At 41.8% G+C, this 22,899-nt stretch overlaps 1 long non-coding RNA gene across 1 annotated transcript in view; it reads right to left on the reverse strand.

Moving 5' to 3' along the window:
* Window positions 1–248: 248 nt before the first annotated feature.
* LOC120556161 overlaps window positions 249–22,899 on the reverse strand; it is a 49,088-nt gene continuing 26,437 nt past the window's right edge. Inside the window, exons 2-3 of the long non-coding RNA XR_005638814.1 lie at window positions 14,153–14,255; window positions 249–550 (exon numbers count right to left, since the gene is read on the reverse strand). This is a non-coding gene — a long non-coding RNA (uncharacterized LOC120556161). The remainder of the gene's footprint in view (window positions 551–14,152; window positions 14,256–22,899) is intronic.

Here is a 22,899-nt window from a genome sequence, read left to right on the forward strand (position 1 = left end):
TCCTTTCATTACACAACCCTTGCGTGATTTGCAAGGTTTTGGCACAGACTATCCCAAAATGTTTTTCTGCTTAAGTATGAGGCATTACTCTATGTTAACAACTTCACACAGGATTAAATGTCCAATATCAATGTCCCGTCTAAAAACATATTTCCCCCTCCCCATCTCTAAATCATTTCACTTTTGCTCTTTCTGCGTCACAATTACCCCTCTTTCTCCCCAGCAACCATACTCATCCCCGTGTTTAGGAAGACAAAATATGGAATTTGAAAACGCTTTTTATAAGACCTTTCAAATTGGATAAACTAAAAACTGAATGCATGTCTGCCGTATCTCTCTCTTCTCTTCACCGTTCTCTCCCCGTGTGCTTCTCCGCTCTTTGACTTTCTTCCTCCCCTCTCCAGACGAAGCTGTGTAGTCTTTTTTAAAGTGGAAATGCACTTCATCACGGTCGCTCGGCTCACGGTTCTAATAAATCAAGGGGCCCGCCGCCATTGCCGCTCCTCTCTGGAAAACAAACTGCCCCCTGGATGGATCTCCTCAGCTGCTCCTAATGGAGGTCACATTCACACAGACACATTTACCCACACGGCGGTTAAAAAAATAAATAAATAAATGAATAAAAAAGACTAGCACGCACAAACACACTCTGATGCTGTCCCGACTGAAAGCAATGCCGTTGCATCTAAGTGTGAAGTAGAGGAAGTGTCCCGCCACACGCTACGACTTTAAGACACATTGCTGTGATTGAGTAGCACTAATAAAAGCATCGGTTATTAATGTTACAGGCTTGGTTGGGTAAAAAAAATTCATACATTGTGAACTACATTATGGTTGTCCTCTGTATGTTCTACAGCTGTCATGAAGTATACCTGTGTGTGAGCATGCAGAAGCTCCATGTATGCCCTATGCAAACTTTTATGAAAAATACGTGCATGCATTAACCACCATGAAAGCTCATATTCACTCTTACTTGCACAGTTTGTTTTACTGAGACCTATTTATGGCGTACACGCCCTCCAATAAAACCAGTTCTTCATCTAATTCTTTCAAAGTCTTGCCTTAAGAAAAATGTAACTAGAGCTGAGGCTATCATCATTATGAAAATAGTCTCAATAATTGATGAATCGATTGGCGTATAAAATGTTTCTTTTATCCCTGTGGCCATTGAGAAGCTTGATTGATATCTATAGATATGTTTTTATTCCATTCATTTGTACTTGTGTCTGGACAGCACTCGAGTTGACTTAACATTTATTTATTTACTGTGCCGCTTCGAATGGTTTTAGCTTGCTTTTTTTAGCTTCTGCTTCAGTGTCGTAGGTGTACCTTGTTTTCATTTGTGGTGTGGAATTTTTCTGTATTTAGTTACCGTTGTCAATATCTTTACGTTTGCCATTTGAAGCCTGCTGCAGATCACATTTTTCTTCAGGATGATACGGCTAAAGTTTAAATAAAGAGTGACCAAGTGTTACAATTTTATGTCTCGATGTTTGATCTTGTCCAAGATGATGTCATTCAATTCAGATATTGATATTTTTTTACAATAGAAACCCTATTAAAACAATTAATAGATTAGCAGAATTGTCGCCGATTCATTTTCTGTCAATCAACAAATGGATGTATTGTTTCACCTTTGAATATTAGCCACACGTTCCACTGCCATGTGTCAAATTTTTATGTATGTGTCGTCCCCCCCCACCCGATCACACTGACCAGTTAATTATCCGCTCTGCTTACATGCCTGCCATCCCGTGTGTTGTGCAAGAGAAATGTCAGCATGCATCCAGTGCTTTTATTTTATGGAGGTGAAGCTCAATTTGAAGTGTACATTTGTAAAGCGGCCCAGTTCCTCACAGTAACATAATGTATAACCAATTAGAAGATCTTATTTCATGAAAAATTAATTAGAGCTCCATCACAGTCCTCACCTACATGACGATATAGGTCATTATGAGGCATTAAATGTCACCACGGTAACCGTGTGATAGCATGTGTTCAGTCAGGTCGCCCACATATCCCTTATGCAGAGATCTTCAACAGGGGGTCCATGACCCCTAGAGTGGGTCCTCAGAGTTACTGCATGGGGGCCACCAAATTATTGTTTGATACAAATTATTTGGAAGTTGTTGCTTTTTTGTTTTATTAAAACATATCTTATTATATATATCTATAGTGACATTACCATGAATCCAAAATATAAGAAAAGATGAATCGGCCAATTCGTAAAAAAATAAAATTGCTGATACAGTTTACTGTAAAGCTTAGCTTTTTTTACCTTTTTGATGCTTTTTTCACGTTTTGCTTGCTTATTTCATAATTTTTTGGCACTATTTTTTTTTCTCCATTTTTACGGAATTAAATGGTCAATAAACCACATTTATATGAAATTATACCTTATTTTTGTAAGAAAAAAGCAGAAATGATGAATGATTTGGACTAATGGTTAAGATCAGAGGAATGAAGGTAATGGATAATCCCAGATATGTCAAAGTCTAGTCAGGATAATGCTACGACATTGAATACAACACCCACAATTCAATGAAAGTAGAGATCTGATCCTTAACTTCACGAGAGCGTTGTATGGAACCATCCACGTTATTTCGGTGCAATTCGGTTGAAAGAAACCCAAATTTCTGGTATAGAAACGTTTTGAAAACAGGTCAAATATGACCCAAGGACAACAGGAGGGTTAACACGCAACTACATTTTGACACGTACAGTACAATGTACTGTATACTCATCACTGTAGCTTGTATGAGAGCGTTGGTTGGCCTTCTTTGCACAATCGCAGGTTGGAGCATAGGTAGATTTTTCTTTTTAAGGCCATACTGTGTAAACTAACTGCCTCCTGACTTCTGTTCTCTCCTGACTCCCAAAGTCACCACCAGGAAATGTAATCTTCGGTCATATGGGCAAATCATGTAGGACATTCCCCGAACTCGAACTGTCTTCGGTGAAAGTGCCTTTAAAGTTTTTGCAGTCCTCATCCTGGTAGAAAATTGCAGAATCAGCTTAAAGTAGACTAACCTACCAACAATGACACAGTTTAAAATTAGGATCAAGGACTATTTGAGTACTAAATGCACACGTGCTGTTACTGAGCGCTGCTGGCGATTATGTTGAGATGATGTTGAATTGCCAACTGTCTTTTTCTGTTTTATGTTGTTTGTTTTTCACTGTATATTTTAATATGGAACTATTATCCTGCTGTCTTGGCCGCGGCTCCCTTGAAAAAGGGATTTGGAATCTCAATGGGATTATTTCCTGGTAAAGTAAAGGTTAATAAAAAAATATATAAAATGTAGTAGGGGCTCCGTGCTCTGTCTCTCTTCCAGCTAAGGGGTCCTTGGCCTAAAAAAAACGTTCAAGACCCCTGCCTTATAGTGTAGGCTAGGCTACATACATACAGTAGTTGATGACTGAATGCCACGTCTTCATTATAGAGACATTTTTCTTCAGAAGTCTCAAACTGCTCAGTGTGCTGGCCTGCACAAGCCAATACCCTCTCTGTAGCCACTTTATCCATAGAAACGTATTCCTCCACATTTAATTGTAAGTGAGGCGGGGAGAAAACAACGAGATCAATTGTGATTCAACTCGTTCCCCTGAACGGAATTATCTGCACACAAAAAAGAAAATTCAAAAAATGTCTCCGCTGTACAGGCTCAATCAAAATATTCTGATCCTAGTTACAGAAACTGAATATGTATGAACAGCTCAAATATGCTGAATTTATTTTGAATATTTAATGAGATATAAAATATAAGTCTATTTCGGCAACTAATAAAATCAGTCTCGTATGAATGTGCCATAGATTGAAAATGAATGGGGCGGGGGGGAGAGAGAGAGGGAGAGACAAGGTGGGGAAAGAGGGGAGGAGGAGGAGGAGGGTGGAGAGAGAGACGAGGGAGAAAAACAAAGGGTGTCAGAGCTTCATCAACATGCTAGAACTGAGTGGCACGGCCATATTTCCCCGCATCAAGATCAGTCAAAATACCAATGTGCAAATCGGAGCACCTCCTCCCCTCCATCTCTCCATCTCTCCATATTCTTCCAGCCCCCCACTCCGCCTCTCCCTCCTCTCCCTCTTTCTCTCTCTCCCTCTTTCTCTCTATCTCTCTGTGTGTCCAATCACACGGCAGTCCTTCTCAATAAAACAAATTAACTGATTAGACATTTTAATCTCAGTTGTCTTTGACCTTGTAGAATATATTACTGATGTCTACATCGCTGAGAGCAGATAATGCGGCAGGCAGCTGCTTTTCTTAAAGACAAAACTGCCCTTTTTTTTTTAAAGAGGCGCCAGACACACAACGCTAACAGGTTGGGGGGGCAGAAATCACCCCCCTCCTCCGCCTCCTCATCATCGCCACCCTCCCTCACCTTATACACCCCCCCCACACACACACACACACACACACACACACACTCTCCTCCCCTCCCTGCAGGCAGCCAGCGGGGAAGGGGTTAAGGCAGAATGCATTAACAAAAGAAAATTATAGCGTAAACAGTTCATAAAATCTCACAGCCCCTGATGTCGGGGCTAGATCATTAAATTTCTGCAACAATTAGACCTTTTCTCACGGCGGCAAATTGGAGCCGTTGCCATGGCAAATCCGAGCCCTTAAGTCATATATCTTTGATTGCGGAAAGGTCAGGCGCAGACAGCCTAATAACTCAGGGAGCTGTTTGACAGATTTCATCCAAGCATGATCACATAACAGAGCCAAACTATGTCGGCAGTTGTTAAAAGCAAGGGAGGGGTCAGCGGGAAGGTTGGGGGTTATGGAATGCTTCTGCTCGGCTGGGCCCAGCCTGATAATGTTCCTGACTGACTTTAAATCCACTGGAATAATAATACAAAAAAGGAAAAATTTCTTTAACTGTGGATCAGTGGGGGTTGGTTTTTTTCTTTTCACTTGACCAAACCCGGATTAGACTGTAAAGGGGTTGATGTTAGGGGTGGATGATTTAATGCCTGCATGATTCGAGAAATGTCTTGTGAAAAGAAACACACAAAAAAAAAAAAATAAAAAAAAAATACACAATAGAGAATAGAGAATAGGAAATAATTAAGCAGAGCAGAGCATGAGGAAACAGAAAGCCGTGATGAGCGGGAGTGACTGGCAGTGTTTTGAGACACCAATGATGAACCGTGATTTATTTCCTGTTCAAACACATATGTTGAGGGAATTGAGATAGATGCGAGCTCCTGGTGTACGGCGTGGGATCGAGCGGCAGGCTGCAGTATAGAAATCCCTGTCATCGACTCGTTTAACGACCCTGACACACAGAACTTTGAATAACAATCAGCTTCTCCTGACTACGTTAAGACTACATGCCTGATACTGCTGGGTTGTTTAGACCCCAGCTCCCCCCTCTCTCTCTCTCTCTCTCTCTCTCTCTCTCTCTCTCTCTGCCACCCCTCCTCTATCCTTCTGTCTCTGTAGGCAGTGCTGGCATTTCAACTGTCTATCCCAAAAGGCCCCAGCTGAGAAACAAGTGCTAATACCACCCCCTGCTGGAGAACAGCAGCTACTGGCTCATTTTCTCACATATCTTTGGTACTGCTGTCACAGGTGTAGATTTCGAGGGGGGGGGGATGCAGGGGATATGTCATTCCCCCCTCCCCACCCCAATATTTAGAAGAGGTAGATTTGTCCCCCTCAAAAAATCTGAACGACAACCCACTCCTCGGGCGGGTTGAAGAACACAACACGAGCGTGAAAAATAAAGACATGTTTTTTGGGGGGCTTTTTCCCCTTTATTTTAGAGTGACAGTGGATGGACGTGAAAGGTGGGAGAGAGATGGGGGATGGCACGCAGCAAAAGGCCGCAGGTCGGATTCGAGCCCGGGCCGCTGCAAAGGACTCATGGCTCTTATTGGGCGAGCTAGAAGTCGCCCCATTAAAGACACATTTACATAGATTTCAACTTTTCGGAGATTCTGGCTTTCACAAGGTCTCGTTCTCTGACAGATCTGTTGTTGAGATGTACAGGATTCCTAAAAATTATTTAAAAAAAACATCCCGAAACACGTGTGATGTTTTATTTATGTAGAAAGTTTTGAACAATACAGGAGAATAATTATTTACCTTACATTTAAATAGAAAATGTAATTGTTGCATCAGAATGCAGGAAATTAAGTGTTTGACGCTCGTTTGACATTATTATCCCCCCCACCCCCCAAATGTTGAAACCAAACCTACGCCCTCGATGCTGTTATTTTGTCCCACCCTTGTGTGTATATGTGCTGTACAATATACAATATTAAATATTAACTGGTAGGCCCTGATTGGAAAAGCGCAATCTTACCGTACAGAAACTACTTTGTCACAAGGCTATGTTCAGACTGCAAGCAAAAGTGGCCCAAATTTTTTTTTTGGGGGGGGGGGTCAAGTGACCAGGTCAGACTTCTTCAGAAGTAGTGTGAACACTCAAATCAGACCCAGAACTGATTCAAATCAGATTTAGACCACTTCCATATGTGGTCCTGAATGAGACTCTGATTGATTTTTGCGGCCTCAGTGTGAACAACCAAGACATTTGCACCGTAAATTGATTTGATGCGACTTTTACGTCAATCTACATCGACATTTGTCACAAATGTGCGCCGGCGGGAGTTAGCCGTAGACCCAGACGGTAAAATTAAAAACTTGACTAGGCCTACAAAATGGAGAACAGTGATAGAGCAAGTCAATGGAGGGAGAGTGAGGTATTAGACCTAATTAGTGCATGCTCATTAATGTTACGGCTGCCATTACACAAACATTTTGAAATAAAAGCGAAAATGCTTCCTTCCTCCATAACCTCCCTAACTTTAGTGCAACAGCGTTCTGCGTCTGATGTCATGGTTATTGTAAATAGTTCACACTGGAATCTGATATAGGCCACATTTTAAAAAAGTAATGTGAACAGCCAAAAAAAATAAATAAATCGGATCTCTGCAAAAAATCCAAATTAAGCATTAAGACTTGGCGGTGTGAACGTAGCAGAGGGACCTTATCAGACTCGCTCTGCTGACTGGCTTTTGCTTCATGTTTCACAAGCTCGCTCTGAACTTGGAAAACCTGCTTTTCATTTTAGTGCGCCTGATTCGTGGAACAAAATACGCTTTCAAAAAAAAAAAATATCAACTCACTTGCGCCTTTTGGACATTTTAGAAATCAGATTTTGGACCCTCCAAACTTCTACTTGTAATTGCTTTACATGGTTGTATTTCTGATAGTTTTTGATAAGTTTTGGGGTCTTTCTATATTCTAATCAGTGATGTAGTCTATGTCATACGCAGGTATGCCCAGTATACCCTCTAAGAAACCTCCAGGATTTCCATATACCCACTTAAAAATGCCCAATGACAAGCAACAACATACTTTCCATTATATTTTTGATATATTTTTAATTGTCATCTGTGTTTTTCTTAATAAAGGTATTTCCACTGTAAATTGGTGCATAAAAGTGTATCCGAATACAGGAAATGAAGTCGTTGATGCTCAAAACTTCCCGGGGGGAGGGCACCCCTGACCCCCCCACTATGATTTAAATTGGCATGCAGTGAACCTGGGGCTTTTAGGAGTACAGGTAATTTAGCACAGAAACCTCTTATGAGTTATCACAGCATCTAAAAAACTGAAAAACACTTATTACTATATAGACAGTTTTTTTTTTCCTTCCATTTATTAATTAAAAAGTAAATATGTAATATACAGGTGACCAAAAGATTTTTGCTGAAGGATTTCACTCCAGGTAATAAAGCCCACTGAGATGTAAGATTTTTATTGAATGGATAATAAGGGGTGTTATGAATAAATAAGAAAGCTATATAAGATGAATTTAAAAAAAACAAAGCTGCACATAAGTACAGAAATATTGTCTGCAATAAGGTTTCAGAATGCATATATTAAATGTTTAATAGACTATTAGAAATAAATGTGCCAAAACTGAAAGCTGTAAGAGGAAAAATGTCTATGGTCTGTTAGATATTAGACAGTTTTTGTATGCTTAAAGGGTAGAATATGTACCGAGTATTGCTTTCCTTATTGGGGTAAGGGGGTAAATGAAGAAGAAAGGGAGCGCAGCACAAAGCACTATTCAGAGCAATAAAAGACTCTTTTCTCATTGTTTTCGCAGCGATTATGTTCTAAAGCGCAAATAAAAAACACCCACACCTCCGCGGGAAGCTGCCACATTGCCCGATTAATTTATAAGTGAATGCAGGGCTACATCCTGCCCGTTTCTGTGTGTTTGTGTCAGTTAGACTTGTGCGTCCATATGAGACGTTGAGGGGCAAATCGTCGGTTGGGAATGAGAACGGGCTGCACACTCTTATTGGCTGGGGGGTTGCACGCTCACGTAGGGGCCAAAGCCTCTGGTACCGCCCAGAAACGTCCCACACACAGACAAATTAAAAGAAAATCCAGGCAGAGGGCAGGGGCTCGATGGTGTTTTTTGCCCCCAACTGCTTCTTCCAGGCAGCGCTGCGATCGCTGCCTTCAAGGCACCTAACCCTAACCCGTTTTTTTTTAAGGAGTTCTTTAAAGTGTTTTATTCACACCAGTGCTCCCCTTGTGCCCATGCCCCTCGTAGCACCCATCCTGGGCGCTGCATTTTAACCCAAACCTAACCCTTACCCTAACCATAACCAGAGAAAAGCACAGCATATTCTACCTTTAAAGCAATGTGGACCCATGTGAGTATTAATCTTTTCTCATGTTTGGATGTGAAATTAAAAACAATGATTCTTTCTGTAAGCCGTAAGGGCGTTTGAGGGTGAACAAGGACTCGTAGCTTTTCTTTTTACACATTATCCCTCTAACTTTTAAACAGTACATGACAGGGCTACAGTTCAATTCTGTTCGTCCTGGATGTTAACCTCAAATCAAAGCTATAATTTTATTGTTAACTTTTAGATAATGTTTTGTCCAATGCCAACGCAACAAAAAAAGATGCCTAATTAATATTAAAATAAGACTCTTTTCCAAAGCCAACTGACACTACCTTTCTTAAGTGTTTAAGGACAGCCAGTAAAAGCGTAAGGATCCATGTCTGTCAGCACTACCCCATTCCTCTCCCTTCTCTCAGTAGGGACTGGAAGAGCAAAGGCCACTGGGACTTGTAGGACAAAGGAGAGGGGAGATGCTGGGGGCTAATGGGGAGGAGGGCTCAGCTGTGACACAAAATGTCTCTCTGGCAATGAAGTCTTTAATATCCTCTCCCAGAATCCCACCATGTGTCAAAGATCTCCTAGAGCGTCTCATAGCCTCTCTCCTCCCTGGAATTCTTGCCCCACAGTGGATACACAAGCCCCCAACCCCGAGCACTGCCACATCTACACACAATCAATCTGCTTGGTCTTTCTAATATTTAGGTGTAGAATTCAAGATACTTTAGATAAAGTACAGAACCAATATCATTATATGACAAGAAAGAGTATTTAGATTGAGTTTAGCAACATGTGTTTTGATTAGGGTTGTGGCTAGAAGGGATACAGCTATGGCATTTAGCCTAGAAAAAGTGGCAGTTAAGTTTAGGAAAAAGATCGTGGTTTGGATTAAAACAATCCCGAGGAACAAACAAGTTTTCTGGGTGAAAGTATTAAAAGGATATTAAAATATTAGATTTTGACAGATTTTGCGACTTCTGACCGTAGCGCTGTCTCTTCTAGCCACAACCTTTGATTGGACTGTCACGGTGAAGAAATTTCCCCTGCAGTGATTTAGGGTGGCTCAACAGCACAATATGTGGTATTAGCGCATGTATACATATGGTATTAATGCACATAATGCGTAACCAACTTTCACACAAACAAGTTCCACCCGGGAAACTTTTAACTGTCTGTCGTTAGCAACAGGTGTATAAGATGAGGCCGGCGTTGCTCCACCATTGTAGGGCATGTGAATGGAAACACATTAAGCATGCTAATGCACATTGGTCTGCATCACTGGGGCAATCACAGGGACAAGCCCAACTCCTTATCCCCGCTGCCAGTGACGGACTGGGATCAAAAAACGGCCCTGGCATTTGCAACATACCGGCCCTATTTTTGTCAATAACCCTTCTTTGGAAATTAGTAACTCTGCCTTCCGAGTGAATCTTTCCACGCACCTCGCCGCAGTACAATCTTGAATATTTGTGGCTGCATGCATAAATTAACTTATCAAAATTAACCAAAAACAAATTATCAGTAGTGGCCCATAGGGGTCGATTGGGGGCAGCCCTTCTGGCATTTGCTCAAATTCCAGATGGCCAGTCCATCACTGGGCCGCTGCTTTCAGGCAGCCTTAAGACGGAGCGATTCAATCGTTTGTTAAATGCCCTCTTTGTCAACCAGCCACCGTGGCTGGTAGGTTGATCAAATTCACCTGCCAGCATCCAAACTCACTCGTATTTGGACGCTGGTTGGCGGCCAATTTCCAACTCTGCGGGAAAAATGACACTCTTTACTGTTGTTTTCATTATGAAATAATGCGCATGGGTAGCTCACCTGGTAGAGCATGGGCCCATATATACAGAGGATCAGTCCTCGACACAGTGGCCGCAGGTTTGACTCCGAATTGCGGCCCTTTGTTGCATGTCATTCCCCCTCTCTCTCCCCCTTTCAAGACTAAGCTGTCCTTTAAAGTCCATTAATGGCCTAAAATGCCCAAAAGAAAATATTACTTTTTTTATTACATTCAATACACATGCATTGAAGTATAAAACAAGAAGGACCTAGCCTCATGAAAAGAAGAAAAAAACGTGAACATAGTGGTTGTGGCAGTTGCCTTGCGGTTGGTTTGTCACTAGCAATGTTGCGATTATTGCGACAGCCCTAGTTTTGATACAAAAACACACAAAATGATTAATGGCAAACTCCAACCTTAACACAACGCTGATAAATTCCACCAAAATGCCACAACATAACTCACAAGTTTAATTTTAACCACCGCTGCCAACTCTAATAGTTTTGCGCAACAGACATTCATACAGCTAGTAGCAAATCTGCATTAACAATTGTAGCCGCTCCACCGCAGGTAACTCATTGCTAGAATAGCTTTAGGCGACATGTCTCGGTGGGGAATCTCCTGAGGACCTTGTCCTTCCATTCAGTCTGGCATTTGAATGTCAGTCAACCTCCAGTGTTGAAAAAGGGAAGCCAGTGCCGAAGTGCCAAAAACTGCAGTTTATTGAGTGGCCACTTAAAGCTGGCTCCAAAAAGGAGTCAGTACCCATTTGTCTCGCATTGCCAGACCTTCCTCCACAGCGCAGCGGAGGAGGGTCTGGCTTGTCCACACAGCATTCCGGGATGGAGCACCGGATGAAGCCCCGGTGCCTCTGCAAAATAGCCTCGGGAAGGAACTTGTTTTGGTCGAACATGTATGTTCAAAGGTTGTTTTAGTCGTGCAACAGAACACTCAGATTGGACAGATAGTCTAGCTAGCTGTCTGGATTTACCCTGCAGAGATCTGAGGAGCAGTTAACCATAGTCCTCACAAATCCACCGGAGTTTAAAATGCCAACACAAAGCAAGAGGAAGGTAACGGACATCCAGCCGCAAAGAGTGACATCTGCAACGGCAACGGACCAATCCCGGAAATGGAACATCGTAAATATATAGACTAGGGGTGTTTAAATTAATCATTGCATCGATGCATTGTCATGCGGACCTGAACGATTCTGCATTGATGTAGTGACAGACCACAATTGATTATTGCCTAAGTAAGTAAGTAATTTATTTGACATAGCACCTTTCACAGACAGTCACAAAGTGCTTCACACAAAAGACATTTGATTAAAATATATTAAAATCCAAAACAAAAAATAAACAACAACAAATTCAGTTTGAATGAGGACTAAAAGAAAAAAACCAAAATTACAAACATACCAGTTGAAACAAGTATGTTTTCATTTGCTTTCTAAAAGCGTCAACTGAGACTGCAGAACTTAAGTTAACAGGAAGAGCGTACCACAAGGTCAGAGCTACCACTTCAAAGGAACGATCACCTTTAGTCTTTAAACCAGTGCGTGGGACCACCAGTAGTCCCTGGTTAGAAGACCTGAGTGACCTGTTCGTGATGTACGGCTGGAGCAGGTCAGAGATATAAACAGGCGCCTGACCATGCAATGCTTTATATGTAAGAACTATAACCTTAAATTGGATCCTGAACTTTATTGGAAGCCAATGTAACATGGATAACACAGGAGTGATGTGTGACATTCTGTTGGACCTGGTCAACAGCCTAGCAGCAGAATTTTGCACTAGTTGCAGATGGTCCTGGGATGACTTGCTAAGACAAGTGAAAATGGAGTTGCAGTAATCAAGCTGTGATGAAACAAAACCATGAATGATCATCTCAAGTTCCCCTTGCGAAACCATGGTCCTAAGTTTAGCAATGTTTCTCAGTTGAAAGAAACATGTACGGGTCAGTGACCTGATATGTTGTTCAAGAAACATATTCTGATCAACTATAACACCAAGGTTTCTAAGATTGGACTGTACCACTGAAGAAAAGGACCCCAAAAGATTAACAACTTTGGAGGCTGTTGTATCCGGAGCAACAATAAGGACTTTGGTCTTAGCTTCATTAAGCTGCAAGAAATTGTTTGTCAACCAATCCTTAATGGAGGACAAACAATTGAGCAGTGCTGACACTTTGTTAGTTTCCTCCAGTTTAAAAGAGACATACAGCTGGATGTCATCAGCGCAGAAATGATAACGTATATCTCCAAATTGCCTAATTATGTGGCCTAGGGGAAGCATATACAATGTAAATAAAATTGGACCTAACACAGAGCCCTGCGGCACCACCCAGGAAAGAGCCGCGTTTTCAGAGGAATAGGGGCCCAGTGACACTGAATAGGTTCTATCTGAAAGATAGGAGGTGAACCAGTCAAAGGTGCTCCCAGAGATCCAAACCCAGTGCTTGAGTCTGTCAAGCAAAATGGTGTGGTCCACAGTATTGAACGCTGCGCTAAGGTCCAACAGTACCAGAACAACTACTGATGTTACAGTACGTGCCTTTTGTCTGTTGTCTGCTGCAGACTCTGCTACATTCAGGAAGTGTCTTTTTTAAGAGCAGATACAATAAAAAGGAGAGTTCATATATATCTGACTGCTTGAATTTGTTGATGAAAACCATGTATAGCGATATATAATGATGTAAAGGAGGGGACGCATCGGGATGTATCATGATATTGAATCGCGATATTTGAATCGCTAACAGGATAATCGTTATTCAATCGTGACACCAGTGAAGATTCACCCCTAATATAGACTAGTCCCCCATAGACCCATAGTGTGTGTGTGTGAGAAGTATTCAAATAGGTTAGGATTTTTTGTTTCAAGGGCCGGGTGCCCCAAGCATGCTTCAACTATTTTCAGTGCAAAAGTTCTCAATCGTGCCGTTAGCTTCCTGGCGGTGTTACTTAAAAGGCTGCAGTATTTGGAACCAAATTAGTTGAGCTGGTTCACACAAGACATTTAAAAAGGCATCACAACTAGATTACGCTCAAAGAAGTCGGATAATATTTCAGACAGCCTATTCTGCCAAAAGTGTTCCGATAAGTGATGCTCATACACCACAGTGAGGTAAATTGGAATGGTGCTCTTGCTTCCACAGTAGGACTATCACTCAGTAAAACTACTCCACTTGATTGTCGAATAAAAAAAAATTTAAAAAAATAACCAGTTAGCGACTTAAGGACCGAAGACATGTGGACAGTGACACCTCTTACAATAGGGAGTACGACTGAGCTGGAATGGAGTGGCAGTATTAGGGGTGGGGGAGGGTCAGTTAATTAATCGAGGAATTTTAAAGAGAGCACATATCGCTGCTGTATACTCCGAAACAGCGGGAATCCATGACAAGCAGCTTATCACACACACTTCACCAGGAGAGAGAGAGAGAGAGAGTGAGAGTGTGTGTGTGTGTGTGTGTCTGTGTGTGTGTATAAGAAAAAATAGTGGAGAGCAGGATCACATGAGAGTGGGAGAAGGAGTGCGCGTGTTGCTCCTCCACAGGCAGCCAGGCAACTCTCTTGGATGAATGTTGCCTGAGGTTTGCCGGGCCTCCCGCTGCTCCCTGGCACTCCAGGCAACAGCGAGCAGGGAGGTAATTCGCCGACACTGTGTCACTTGTGATGATTGGGGAATGTCAGCGCGCTCACTCACCTGTCTCTGTGCAGGTGCTGGAATGTCATCGCCCACCAGAGAGGAACAGCTCCTCTTCCTCATCCTTGTCCTCCTCTTTTACTTCCCACCACACAGGCAGCTGCTGTTCATGTGATGGAGAGAGGGGCAGGATAGAATGTGTTTAGTCATTTATTATCTCTACTGTCCTTTATATGTTTATCTGTGACCGCTGGGAAGTGCAACAGCACAATTCAAGGCTGATTTGTAGTTATGCGTTAAAGCTATAGTACGTAGTTTCTGTCTCCCCCATGAGGAATTCTAAGTAATGACAACAACACTGTCGGCGCATCCACCTCAGAATCAGAAAGGGCTACGTTTTATACACACACAAGGACTTTCTCATGGTGTTGTTGGTGCATGTCACACATTCTCTAAATATAAAAAGGATACAAAGAATATAAACAATGTAAGTATAAACATACACAGTATGTATGAATAAAGATACAAATAAAATAATAAAATAAGTTAAACCGTAATAAAAAAGGAACGCTACAGCAGAGTAGGTACAGTGACAGCAGCATACCAGATGGTGATGGAGGATGTGTGGATGGACTCAATGATGGCTATGTAGAAGTGCACCATCATTGTCTTTGATCCCGCTGGATTGGGAAACCCTGGGTTGATTGAACTAGTTGATAACCACCGTCGCGACACAGGTTATGCGGGACCACGGTTGTTAGGTTAGGTGAAGCCGGGTAACTGAAAGAAATCCAGGGCATGTTGATCTTTATTCGTAGTACAGGCCTCAGGTGATACTTCGAGCAAAGTTTCATGTTGTGTCGAGCCTTCTTAGTGTTTTAAAAATAGCGATTTTGATGCTATCGTAGTAGTGCCCCTAGCACTCCCATTCAAAAGGCCATTTGACCAAAATCGAGAGTATGGGCAATCTTAAAAGTGGCGCTTCCGTCCTAATTATGCTTTTCAACGAAAGTTTGACTCGGGTACATTCACAAAAAGACCCTAGGTTGCATTTTGGCGAGAGTTACGCTTTAAGGAAGGCTCAGTTATCTTCTCCTTTTCAGCTGCTCTCTATTACAATCAATGAAAGAACGTAAGCATGACCGCTGCACCAAATGGTCACATAGTCTCTAGTGAAATAAGGCAGACCTTGTCAGCCACTGTCGCTTGTATCCAAAAGTGAATGAAAGACTGTAAACACAGATACTGTGGGGAATACAATTAAAGCACGATACAGCCTAGCACAATATGATTGATCAACAAGAAAAAAAAAAATCAACGTGGAATTATAAATCAAAATCCAATTGGCAGGTGGGGGAACCCTAAGATCTGATGTAGGGGGAAAATGATGTGAGAAGTTTCTTTACTGTTTCTAAAAAATATGTATCAGTTACTTTTGGAAATCACATGAACCACTTAACAAACTTATTTAACATAAAAATGTTGTTGTAAAAGCTGGTTCACCTGTTACTTCTATTATTTCCTTCTTCCAAAACAATGGTGAAGAACAGCAGGAGCAAATGTCAGGAGTGGATTTTTTCATTTAAACTAAATTCTGACTGGTGTATTAACTGCATGCCAAATTAATCAGAGCACACAAGACCAAATTGCCTCCTAATATGACCCGTTTCGTGTCCAGTGCGGTGCTCACTCTACATAAAGCGCGGGGCTACATCACTTGCAGCAAACTTCACGGAGAACAATGAGGGCAAAACAGCATCACCGATCTGTTTTAACTGAATATTTTATGGTCTAGCTCAGCTAGAAACACAAAAATTCTGAATCTGTCAGCATGTTAGTGCGTTGTTACGTACTGAGCCCTTTTGTAACCGGTAGGCTACCAACAACGTTATCTTCACTTCATTTGTTTAACTGACTTTAGCAGTTTAGATTGCTTGCCTTTATTACACACATTTAAACCAACCACAGACAACTTGCCTCATTCATGGACTCACAGCAGTGCACCGCTGATAGATACGGTGGTGCACCAAACACTGATGTATGAAACTGATAATCAGATTAATTTACTTATTAATCAAAGGCCGACCTAGCTTGGTCCTACCAGATTCTGGTACATTTCATTAGTACAGAGTCTGGCCACTCTCCATTCCTTGAAGGCGGGTACTCTGTTGAAGTTTAAAACTATTGGATCTGTCCAGAGCCACTCTGGATCTGCCATAACCAATCACTAACGTTTGGTCGTGACGTCGGCTTAGCATCGCTAGCGTTCGCCTTAGCCAACTCCTTCACCACTAACGGAGTGAGCTGTAAAATCTAACTTTTCCCGAACCCCGTGGGGAGGAGAGCCACAACATCATGGCCACCAACAAAACTCAGCAAAGATTGTTCTTGCTCGGGCTTTAACTTCTGGATATTCGGCAGCGTTGCCACAACGGACCGAATGGCTTCGCTCGCATCTTTTTCCGCCACCATTACGGAACTATAACTCAAACTAGTGCACGACCTCAACGTCATTGTTCTCAGCCACTCCCTCTGTTCGCTGATTGAACCAGTAAAGATTTGGCTGGAGAAAACCCGCGAATATACCACAAACCCAGACGGAGTACTGAAGGAAAATGAAAATTGAGCGGAAGTAGGAGGGCGGAGCCAGGCTAAGTCCAGCCCACTTTAACCTCTGACGTACGGTAGATTACGGTATCTACTGTGGGTAGTAGTAAAGGTAAAAAAAGGTAAAGGTAAAAAAAATAGTGGTGGTTATTGCAAAAAAAAAACAAGTAAGATAACAAAGATAATAAAGATAATAAAATAAGAAATATCTCATTACATGATAAAAGCACTGGGAAAAGATAATTAACGTTAAAAGTTACAATCTCAAAGTTTGGTTTTGTTCTCTTTGGCGACACCTATGGCAATAAGCAGTAATTGCAGCTGTGTTTTTGGATCTCCCAAAAATCCCTCAAACAGTGTCGCTTGGCTGATGTCAGTCAGTTGTCTTCGCTCTTTTCTTTGTTCTGCTGTATTAACTGTTTACTCGTAGCAGAGACCGGAAAATAAACAGTATGCCGCTTCATAAACTAGTTGAGTTAAAGAGCGAGTCTATTGCGTTGGCATTGCTTTACCCTCTCTGTGGGACCGACCATTGATGGGTCATTAAAAAACAGACACTAACCATGCCCCGCTTCTAATTTTTTCCAGGAATGTTCATTCCACGGCAACCCTTTCTTACTCCGAACTCGTAAAATACGGACGTTTGGACAGTGGCTGTTAGCGCCTGAAGCGACGCAAAAAAGCGCCCTTCAGCGTCTTTGTGGAACGTACCTGGGAGAGCAGCCACTACACTGGGTTTGAAGATGACGTAGCATTAAGAGCGACTACGGTAGCGATTAGTATGAAAGCCCAAAAATCCGCATAGGGAGGTTGGTTGGGGTGATGGATGGGTCAAACAACACAGGACTTTCACCCAGGAGACCGGGGATCGTGTCCCGCGTGTTACGTTTCCTAAACCCAACTGTCCCGTTCTTCTTTTACTAAACCCAACTGTCCCGTTCTTCTTTTACTAAACCCAACCGTCCCGTTCTTCTTTTACTAAACCCAACTGTCCCGTTCTTCTTTTACTAAACCCAACCGTCCCGTTCTTCTTTTACTAAACCCAACTCTCCCGTTCTTTTACTAAACCCAACTCTCCCGTTCTTCTTTTACTAAACCCAACTGTCCCGTTATTGTTTTCCTAAACACAACTGTCCCGTTATTGTTTTCCTAAACCCAACCATCCCGTTCTTCTTTTCCTAAACCCAACCGTCCGTTCTTCTTTTCCTAAACCCAACCGTCCCTTTCTTTCCGTGTGTCACGGAAACATAAGCCCACCCACGACCTTTTCCTTAACCTGTGTCAAATGTGACGCCAATAGTCTCGACCAAGATAAAACGCATTTAGATATGACGCTAAAGGAGACTTTTAGCGTCAATAACAACGCCAAAGGCATCCGACCAAACATCCGTATTTTACGCGATGGGAGTGAGAATCTGTTGTCCACAGACACCCAGTTCATACTACTGCAAATGCAAGGGCTTTCATCAGTGGACCTCCGGCTCAACCACCATTGTGCTACCTCATTCGATGATAGATATCATTCAACAGACATTTGTTTAAATGAAAACCGTATTACTTAGAAGAATAAGTCTGCTGTTTTAATTGTTTCTTACTTTTGTTGCTTCAGACATTCTTTTTAATCTGTTATGATAAAGTAGTACTCCCCAAAGTCATTGCTTGGACCTGGGAAAGTGTGCTTGTGTTCCTTGCCCTCTCCGCAGTTAACTTTGTTATTTATCATTACCAACACAAGGAATGCCAGAGGAGGCCAAACCTAAACATTTTTTTTTTTAAATAAGACAAAAATAATTTGAATAAATGTTTTACATATATGTGTAAGCATTTCAGGCATTTATTTTTTTGCATTTACTTCAATAATATAATTTACAGCAGTTTTGACAGATTGTTTTTAACATGTAAGTATAGCAGCGCTCTTAGGCCAGGCATAGTGATGTTGAATCTCTCAATCCACACTGTTGGCATATACAGACAGACAGTTGGCAGATGGACAAATGAACCAATCACATGAATTAATAAAAAGGATTGAGACTGATTCATACCTTCACAAGATATGAAGCTAAACAGATGTTAAGGGTGTTAAAGATGAAAAAGAAAGAGGAGAGAAACATTAATTCCTGTGAGTGTGAGCAATGTGTGCTATGTCATGGCTCAAAGCGACTGAAACCAGTCCAGAGCTACAGGGTTAATTTGATCTGTCAGGAAAAAAGACAAAAGTTATGACAAAAAAAAATAAATGTTACAATAGGGTAAAAGAGAAGGCGAGGCGGCCACCCACAGAACGAGGCGAGAAGGAGCAACAGCCAAACCACTTGGGAGTAATGGTCTGTGAGGCTAATATTTCCTCTGTCTCTGCTGAACCCTGAATGAGGGGGGTGGGGGGGCAGGGGGGCTCACTTGTTGTCGGTATGATGTTGGAGGGAAGGTGGGGGGCAGGAGTGGGCCACCTGTAATGGCGGAGCGCTAGATTGTGGCCATTCCACACTCATTACACCATTTACAATTACTGCTACCTATCGCCCCCCCCCACACACACACACACTCCCAAACTCCCCAAGAGGCCAGTCTCAACCATTAGCACCACGACTCAAATGAAGTGGATAATTGTGTCTCTCTGGGGCATATCATGGGACAAGAGAGTCAGACAAGAGAGCAGGGAGAAAAGAGGACTTAAATGAGAGAGGGAAGAGAGAAAGGTTGAGACAAAGAGATGTCAGAAATTTAAAAATAGGATTTGTGTTGCAATCACAGCCGCTAGCTTTTGTACAGCACGGTGCAGTGTAATATGTGTGATATACTTTAATATACAATATATCAGATTGTTGTGACTGATTTTGTGTTAAAGAACACTGCAAAAAGTAGCAATCATCTTGCAGTAATCAGTCAAGTACAGAATGAAAATACTGGCATTGGAAAACATAGAAAACGGGTCAATGTGACCCAAAGTCAACACAAGGGTTAAACTGACCTTTGTCGATCTGAAATGAAGACAGATTCAGCAACTGCACGGCCTATTTCTCGCTTAAAATGTTTTCAGAAACACGTTTTCGGTGAACTACCTTCGTAAAATATGAGATCGTATTCCGATCGAAACCGCCATTATGCCCGGTTGAAAAATCCGGGAGCGGCCAGACCCACGTGACGCGTTTGTCCAATCAGCTGCCGGTTTTCATTTTTTGGACGACAATACAGATTAGCGCCGCCTGCTGTTATGGAGGCGTATTACGTCTCGCGCACGCGCTGAACATACGCTCAAGTCGGCGTCGCTTCGGTGTGTTCCCGAGGCACTTTTTGGACCTCGGGGAGCCGACTGATCAGTCCGACTGGCTTTTCTGCCGACGGTCGGCCGTCGGGTTGTTGTGTCAGGGGCTTAAGACCTTCAAAGCGTTAGTCAACCCATTATTGGCAGAGCCAAGATCAGTTTGGAATCATTTCAATTAGGGCTGTCAAAATTAACATCATAATGCAAATTCCGCCACCAGTTGTTTTAACGCGCAATTACCGCACGCACATTCTGTCATTTGGGCCTTGGGATGTTTCGTAGTTTGGGAAAATCAGGAGGCAATGCAGCACGTATTATAGAATAGATAGAAAATGTGCGATTAATGGCGAGTTAACCATGGACAATCATGTGATTGATCGCAAATAAATATTTTTATCGATTGACAACCCTAATTGCAATACAAGTGACATGACTGGTATAATTTATTGGAAAGATTTCTTTAACGCAGAACCCATTTGTATTTAAGTTTAAAACAGTTTGAAGCAGAATTGTCATTCATCGTCTCAAAGTTTTGCCTTAGATTCAAATACAAAGATTAGAAAATGCTGCAAAAAGAGAAGAGTTGCGATTATACAAATGTTAATGGGAGGCTTATATATGCATTGCTAAAGCCCAATAGACGCTGAAGGCCCAGGATATGGTGGGCTGGCAGAGTGTGCCTGAAGTGCCGCAGAGGAAAGGTGGGTTGGGTGTGGGGGGGGTTGCCATCGACCTGATGTCTCTGGAGATCGCCAAGTGGCTTCAGGGTCCAAGTGTTAAGGACTGATGTGGCTCACAAGAGCAGCTTGCGGATCCTGAGGGGCTAATGACAGTTAGCGTCTCCAAACGGGAAGGCCTGCCACCGTGCATCTTCATTCAAAAATGGAACACTTGTTATATTTTGCACATATGGGTGGGGAAGGAAGAACTCATGAATAGGAAAGTGAACAAAAATAGAGATTCATCTCATGGCGTCTCTTGAATGCTAAATATAAGATGAAGGCCAATGATTTTTGAGCAAGCCCAGACAGACTTGTCAAACTTTGTGCCATTACTATCCTTCGTCTTAGCACAGTTGTCATGTACAGCCTGTACCCGTATGAAATATTCATTTTGCATAATAACTTTCAAAGGGGAATAAAGCACAGAGTTAATTATTAATAGCATGTGTATTCAAGGCATCTTTTTTTTTTTTCAGATGCACCAAAATATTGCGACAGTTGCCACTCCGAGGAAAAGAATCCCCATAATGCCGTGCTAAAGCAGAAATGACAATCGCTAAACACTGATGCAAGTTCCACGAAACACCTAACCTACATTTCACAGATATCAGTGGGAAATTCACCAGCGCTCGGCTCTCTCCTTTCTTCTCCTCTGCTCTTCACATTAAGAGTACGAGTTAAAGGGATACACATTTAACAGCACTTTTAACATAGGCCAGACTCCAGCACACATGTGAAATTAGCATGAAAATGATCTGAGGACCAAAGGGCGTAAGGTCTTGTTTCCATATTGGGGTCCTCCCCCATCAAATTTTGAGCATCAAACACTTAATTTCATGCATTGTGGTGAAAGTTTATGCATCAATGTATGTCTTAATTTATGTAAAGAAGGGAATTATTCTCCTGGAATGTTCAAAATTGAATGCATATTCCAAAAAATCCCACGTGTGTCAGGATGTGTGTTTTTTCAGGAAATCGTGTACATCTCAACAACTAATTTTTTAGAGAATGAGACCGTGTTAAAGCCAGAAGCTCCAAAGTTTAAATCCAGTGGTGGAATGTAACTGAGTACATTTACTCCAGTACTGTACTTAAGTACACATGTTGAGGTACTTTTACTTTACCTGAGTCTTTTCTTTTGTGCCACTTTCTACTTCTACTCCGCTACATCTCAGACAAATATTGTACTTTTTACTCCACTACATCCATCTGACAGCTTTAGTTACTAGTTACTTTACTAATTTTGCACACAAATGTTTATAAAATGTGGTGTTTTATTATAAATGAAACTACCCAACAATATAACGGCCTACCAGACCATTAAACACACAACTGTTTGGATCCTTTCCACTTTCTAAAATGGGAGGATTTTTCTGCATTGAGTACTTTTAATTATACAACTTTTTAAGTACATTTTCCTGATGATACTTACAGACTTTTACTTAAGTAACATTTACAATGCAGAACTTTGACTCTGTAAAAGAGTATGTTTACAGTGTGGTATTAGTGCTTTTACTTAAGTAAAGGATCTGAATATTTCCAACACCACGGTTTAAATCTCTGTTAATATGTCTTTATTTTTCACGCTTGTGTTGTGTTCCTTAACCACCCCGATGAAGCACAAGAAGACACAGTTCTTGTTTTCCGTACATGTTTTGAGCCCCCGGAACGGTTATTTTCACCTCTTCTAGGGAAGTGGGTTGTCTGTAATATTTTTTGAGGGGACAAATCTACCTCTTCTAAATATTGAGGGGGAAACATCCCCTGCAAACCCCCCGCCCCCCCCCCCAAAAAAAGAATCTACGCCTATGCAAGAACACATCTCAACAGCCTCTAGAACATGAGTCAAGTCTTCTTTTCTTTACTTGTAAGATAAGAATCTTTATTGTCATTGCACATCAGGTATACAATGAAATTGCAGTGCTTCTTCGGCCACTGCATAATAAATATAAACAATAAAAACAATAACAATAAAAGGAAGCAATATATACAACATTTATACATCATAGCGCACACACATTTCATAAATTCAGGGACCTGATGTCCCAGGGAAAGTTTTTAAGTGTATTTGTCCTGCTTTTAAGGCACCTGTACCTCCTGCCCTCTGGCAGGAAGTACAGGTGTGAGCAGTGTTGGTCATCTTACTTTAAAAAAGTAATTAGTTACAGTTACAAATTACTTCTCCCAAAAAGTAATTGAGTTAGTAACTCAGTTAC

Source organism: Perca fluviatilis, chromosome 3 (assembly GCF_010015445.1).
Source record: "Perca fluviatilis chromosome 3, GENO_Pfluv_1.0, whole genome shotgun sequence".
Taxonomy (NCBI): Eukaryota; Metazoa; Chordata; class Actinopteri; order Perciformes; family Percidae; genus Perca; species Perca fluviatilis.